Source organism: Morus notabilis, unplaced genomic scaffold (genome assembly GCF_000414095.1).
Source record: "Morus notabilis unplaced genomic scaffold, ASM41409v2 Scaffold294, whole genome shotgun sequence".
NCBI classification, from domain to species: Eukaryota; Viridiplantae; Streptophyta; class Magnoliopsida; order Rosales; family Moraceae; genus Morus; species Morus notabilis.
Window position 1 is genome coordinate 61,258 of NW_010365149.1, and position 6,572 is coordinate 67,829.

A 6,572-nucleotide genomic window follows, 5' to 3' on the forward strand; every position below is an offset into this window, starting at 1 on the left:
ATATTATTATTTAATATATTTAATAATGTTATTTATTTAATATATTATTATTTAATATATTTAATAATATTATTTATATAATATATTTAATAATATTATTTATTTAATATATTTAATATATTATTTATTTAATATATTTAATATATTATTTATTTAATATATTTAATAATATTATTTATTTAATATATTATTACATGTTTTCAAAAATTAAACCACCAAACGTAGTTTCAGTTTTTTTTAAAACTGAAATCAATCTCTAAATAAAACTACCAAACGCATTTTTAGAAATAATTCAAAAATGAAACTAAAAACGTTTTCATTTTCATTTTCATTTTCGTACAGAAAATAAAAACATTTTGGAACCAATTCCAAACGCACCCCTAGTGTCGGCATTTTGTCATTTTGTGTCACGACCCCGTGAATAGAGCTGTGATTATTGAGATTTAATTTAAAATTTAACTTAATTAAACTGAATTAATTAAGAAACATCTAAGAAAATAAAATAAAATATACAAATACCAAAATAAATATTAAAATATATTGCTCCGGAGTCTTTCTTTTACAAATAATATTTAAAACAGTCCATAAAATCTAAAGAAAATAGTACAATTTTGGGACAATGTCGACCAATACAGTTTATATATAGAAATATAGTACATCTCAGAACTAAAAACAATAAATTTGAAACAAACTAACCACTTCAAATCTCGCGCCTTCAATCCATTAGCATCCACTCGCCATGCTGTAAATATAAACCGCTAACTCTGGAGGGGGGATTTAAAACATTGAAAACAGAAGAAAAATGAGCGGAAGGCCCAGTAGGATATAATTTTATAAAATTGAATAAATAAAAGTACTCACGGTCTGAAGATATTCACCCGGAACCGATCATCCTTTTTAGAAAAAAGAAATAATCATGTAATAGTAGCAAACTATCTGTATAATGAAAAAATGCAAAGCCATATAACACCACTGAGCAAGAAGTGGACCGTACGGGTTTCGGGACCTGCTCCCAAGGATACGATTCCCATATCTCAATCTCTGTGGCCATCATGCGTTTTATCATTTCTTAGAATATTTCATTTTAAGAAAGAAAACTCTTTAAAATCTCATTTCTAAATTATTGGAAACCCAATAGCATTATTCATGCTATTTCTTTTTAAATCATTTTCTTTAAACATGTTTTGTTCGAAAATATTTTCATAGGTCAAAACCAGTTAAATCATGGTTGTCAAGGATATGGACAAGAATATCCTACCTCTTTCCTCGAAGCTTTTAATCTGATCCTTTAACTAACATTGTCACAAAACAAAATTTTACGACACAATTCTCATTCCTAAAACAAATCAAGTTCAATTATGTCTAATTGTTTCCTATTAGTGTGCTCAAATTCGAGTTTCACAAATGACTTTATAATTCAGTTTGGGAGTTCTTTAAAATTGAAATCCAATTCATTGGTTTGGTTTCTCATTGAATTTTAACTTTAAAAAAATAAGTTTTTAAAGAAATTTGGGCAATATGCCGACATAAATAGGGAAAATACCAAACCTGCAATTCAAGTTCAATTTCAAAATAAATTCTCCAGAAATCATCAAAACCAGTTTCCACAATTCAATAAGTCCAATAATTGAAAATCCCAAAATTTAATTCAATTCTAACAACAATTGTTCAAATCCAAACCCTAACTCAAAATTATTCAAATCCAACCAAAATTAAACTTTTTCAAGTTTAAAATTCAAATCAAAGAATGGGTTTCAAGGGGGTTTATCTCAAATTAGTTGATAGAACCTTGCTCCCTCTGTTTCTCCCGTTTTCTCTGTTTTTTTTTTTTTTTTTGTTTTCTGTTGCGGCAGACCCAGCCACAGAGAGAGAGAGAGAGAGAGAGAGAGAGGGAGGAGAGAGAGAGACCCAAAGAGAGAGAGGTGGCCGGAGAGAGGGAAGGAGTGGTGGCTGGCGGTGAAGGAAGAAAGAGAGAGAGGGAGTTGCCGTGGAGAACCAGAGGAGAGAGAGAGAATAAAATGAAAGAAAGAAAGAAAGAGAGAGAAAGTGGGGTGGGCAGCCACGAGAAGGAATGGAAGGGAGAAAGAAAAAGAAAAGTAAGAAAAGAAAAGGAAAAATAAAGAAAAAGGAAAAAGAAATAGGGAAAAATACAAGAAAATACATTGAAATTAAGTGTATTTTCAAAAACTTTTGGGGTGAAAATTAAAAAACTGAAAGTAATTTATAAGTCCGTAAAATAACTCGAAAACTTAATCTTTAATCACAAGATTAATTAGAAAAAAATAATTTTAGATACACTAATATACTCAATTAACATAATTAAACATGTTTAATTCTTGAAGGCGCTACAGCTCTACCCTCTTAAGGAATTTCACCCTCAAAATTTGAGCTTACCTTAGGATATAAACAGGTATAGATATCGCTTTTGCATCGTTGCTTCTAGTTCCCACGTCGCTTCCTTAACACCATGGTGTTGCCACAACACTTTCACTAATGGTATCTCACGACAGCGTAAACTCTTCCTCTTCCAGTCGAGAATCTAAACTGGTGCTTCCTCGTAAGTTGTGTCATACTGGATCGGCACGTCGTACCATTGCACAATAGCTTCCGGATCAGGTTTACACTCGCAAAGCATATAAACATGGAACACATTGTACACGTGAGATAACTCAGGAGGTAAGGTGAGGCGATAAGCAACAATACCGACTCATTGCATGATTTGAAATGGTCAAATGTATCTTGGCGCAAGTTTCCCTTTCACACTAAAACGAGTGATTCCTTTGCACGGTGAAACTCTTAATAAGACAAAGTTGCCTTCTATCAGCACAACTCTTCATTTAATCAAACTTGGATTATCTAAAAGGAGTGCTTCAACTTGGTGAGTCCTTTAATCTCATACCTGGGCTGATTTAACGTCAGTTACAGAAACACGTACAAACCGTATTACGTGTTACCAGAGGGTAGAAAACTGGTTTATAATGAAAATAGACATCCAGGTCTTTCCAACGAGCTATCACATGCCCTATTTCAAATATTCTAAGCCTTTCAAACACATCTTATAAGAAATTAAAATTCTAAAACTTCAAACACATCTTTTAAAAATTTTTGGGGTGAAAATTGAAAAACTGAAAGTAATTTATGAGTCTTTAAAATAACTCAAAAACTCAAACTTTAATCACAAGATTAATTAGAAAAAATCAATTTTAGACACACTAATATACACAATTAACATAATTAAACATGTTTAATTATTGAGCAGGCTACATTTTGTGCTTAATTATACATGAAGTTACAAATTTAGTGTTACATATGAGAACTTCAAAATGAAATAACTTCTTAAATTATTAGCTAGATGGAGAGATTAAATGAATGAACATCAGTCTTCTTTATTATCCATGTCTGTTAAATTAATGTTAATCTATAATAGATAAGCATTAATTAGAAAAAAAAATCAAAGACAAAGTTTTCGTACTTTTTCTTAATTTCTGAATGATGTCGTCCTTTAACACATTGTCATCCTATCCATAACTTGCTCAAAAATAATAGGTGTTTCGCAGAACAAAGGACTAGTGAACCTATATGAGAAGCCACATTGAATTCAACCTTGATGTCTGCTATTGGACACCAGCCAGGCATGCATATGGCCAATAACTTTTTTTCTATTCTTTTCTTTTGTAATATAAAAGATTGAACAAAAATAGAATTGGATCACTCTCACTTCACACCAAGGAACGCACCATTTTTATGTAGAGAAAGATGCTTTCACATCTCCTTTATCAGGGAAAGAAAAGGTTTCTTTCGTTAAGTACTCCTGAAAATAGATCCGATGGAAACGGAGTAGGCATTGTGGCTCATAGGATTAGAGCACGGAGCTACGAACTATGATGTTGGGGTTCAAATTTCTCCTGGCTCACAACCGGCCGAAACGGGAAGGCCCTTTCCCTTTGAGGATAGAACCTTTATGAATTGTCACATGATGTTCTAATTGTAATTCGATCTATTTATATAAACATTAAAACAAATAAAAATAATAACACATTTAGTACTTTTCGGAGTACAAATTTAGTAGATAACTTGGTCCTATTTATATAATCAAACTTAATCCATTTCTCCCCCATATTTAACTACATGAAAACCTCTAGACTATAAACAAAAACTTAAAAATAAAAAGCGATGAAACATTACATATAACACAACTAAAGAAATATAAGTAGACTCTATGAACTCAGATAAAAAAAAAGTAGACTCCATGAACCGGTGGGCTTATATGAACCTTGGGCAGATAGTGGTTAAAGGCGCAAAATGGCAGCAGTCCAGGACCCTTACCATTCCACCAGGGTAAGGACACTCCGGTGAGATGACCACCTATCGATTATTTTAACATTAAAAAAAAAAAGGAAATAGCAGTACAACTCAAAGTAATCCAGCGGTATACGGCACTCCTGTAGTTGCAGTCAACCAAGCATCTCCCACAATGAAATTCGACACAGTGAAATTCACAGCATCTGTCGCACTTATCACACGGTAACCCGGCCAAGTGACCCTACTACTAGTGTTAGACCCTGGTCCTGAATTATTGAATTCTGCATAGTACAAAGTAGTAAGAGCAAAATTCCCAGACCATTCTTTCCAGCCAGCAGGGTCAATTAAACTATCCATATAAGATTGCATATAAGCTGTTCGAGAATATTGCTGCCATGGCCTTCCTAGGTACGTTCTTGTAGTACCATTATTAGTGGCCAAGTCACTTGCCGCCCTTATTTTGCAATTGTGGATTGAGGTCCCCGTGTTTTGATTCGGGTCGGTTCTTCCTTGCGCTGTAATGGCATTGAATTGGTTCCGAAGCGGCAGCCTCGCGTAAATGTTGCAGTTCTGGAGAACGACGGCCGCATTGCCAAAGATGAAATCAATTGTGCCGTAGATGTCGCAGCCTCTGTAGAATTGCCGGAGGGAGTGCGTGTATAAAGTGTCTTGGTAGCCTTCGAAGCTGCATCCATAGAATGCAGACAAGTCGGCGTTGTTTCGGAGTGCCACTGCTTGGTGCTTGATGGCTCCGGCAGTGTTTCGGAACTTTATGTTTATGCCAACAAATCCTTGGCCAGCTACAGCTGCAGAGAGATTTTTAATTAGTTTTGTTTATAAATAGTTAAGGAATATGTATATATTTTCGTTTCTTTATTCATACAATTAAAAAAAATAAAAATATACTAAGCATAACAAAACACATAAACTTTCTCATGTTATATGACAAAATTTTGAGTGTTTAGTTTTTGTGAACCGAAAACATAAATATTACGACTAAATTAAGCTCACCAAATGTCGCCGAATTAAATGTAGTCCACCCGTCAACCACATTCCGATTGCCGGTGATTACAGTCTTGTTAATTCCATCCCCAATCAACATCAAATTATGCTTGTTCCTTGGTATAGAAACATGCTCCTCATAAACTCCCCTAACCACATAAATTCCAAAGTACGTAGTGCTATTCCTATTACCGATTGCAGTGTTGTTTGGCGCCGCATTTATAGCCTCACTAATGGTGGTGAAATTCCCTCTGCCATTTTTGTTCACCACCACCATTTGGCTCACCAAAACACCCTCCAAATTAGTACTCGTGATCTGAAGCGTCCTCCTTCTTGTAGCACTTGGAAGTACTTTGTCATTGTCACTATCCTCTGCGTCATCATCAACCCAACCATGCTTGAAAAGTGCAAGAGATATGCTATATAGCTTGGTTCCTATAGAGAGAGGAACAGACAAAGCATTTCTCACACTTGCGGCGGATGTCACTTCTTCAAGACCGTCCAAACACGTTTGTTGATTCGTCAAAACTGCACTGAGCGATGTCTGCAAGTCGTCAGCCTCAAACACGTCCAAGGTGTTTGTGAAGTTTATGGTTTGGTAGGTTTTGGAGAGAGTTTCCAGGGTTAGCTCACCGAGGAGGTGACAATCTTGGAGCGCGCGGATGGTGGGCTCGGGCAATGGGGGACGTCAGGTTTTGAGGAATGAGTTTAGTAAGGCAAGGAAGTGGTTTGCAACCGTTACAGATTTTTGAACAAAAAATCGTGAGTAGACATGTATGGTACCTGATTGATTAAGTGGCAGAGTGGCTCTGCAGTCAGAAGGGTAAGGAGTGGAGTTGCAGATGGCTTCATGTGATGTATTAGCCTTTATAGTAGTGGAGCTTGTTGAAAGAATAGGAGAAGAGACGAAGATGATAACGAGGAGAAAAATGTTGCAAAAGAGTAGTTTGGCAGCCATGCAAATAGGTGATGGAAAATTGTTTGAGTGAACTAGGCTTATGTAGTAAAGATACATAATGTTGTAATTATTTGGGATAAGATGTCATTACTATTTGTTGACAATGTATTTTTTTGGTATTGAAAAAGAATGCTAATATTTTGACTTATGAAAACTTATTTAATTATGAAAGCGTGTTTCTGGATATTATTTGCTGCTAATGAGAAAAGAAACTATTTTAGCATTAAAAAGAATTTTAAAGCAACTTTTTTCATTTGACGGCCTCTAAAATATTCTTCAATAAATATATATATATATATATATATAAAAT

General features: G+C 34.5%; 1 pseudogene; it reads right to left on the reverse strand.

The window, feature by feature from the left end:
• Positions 1-3,991: 3,991 nt before the first annotated feature.
• On the reverse strand, positions 3,992-6,262 carry LOC112093403 (annotated as a pseudogene).
• Positions 6,263-6,572: the final 310 nt, after the last annotated feature.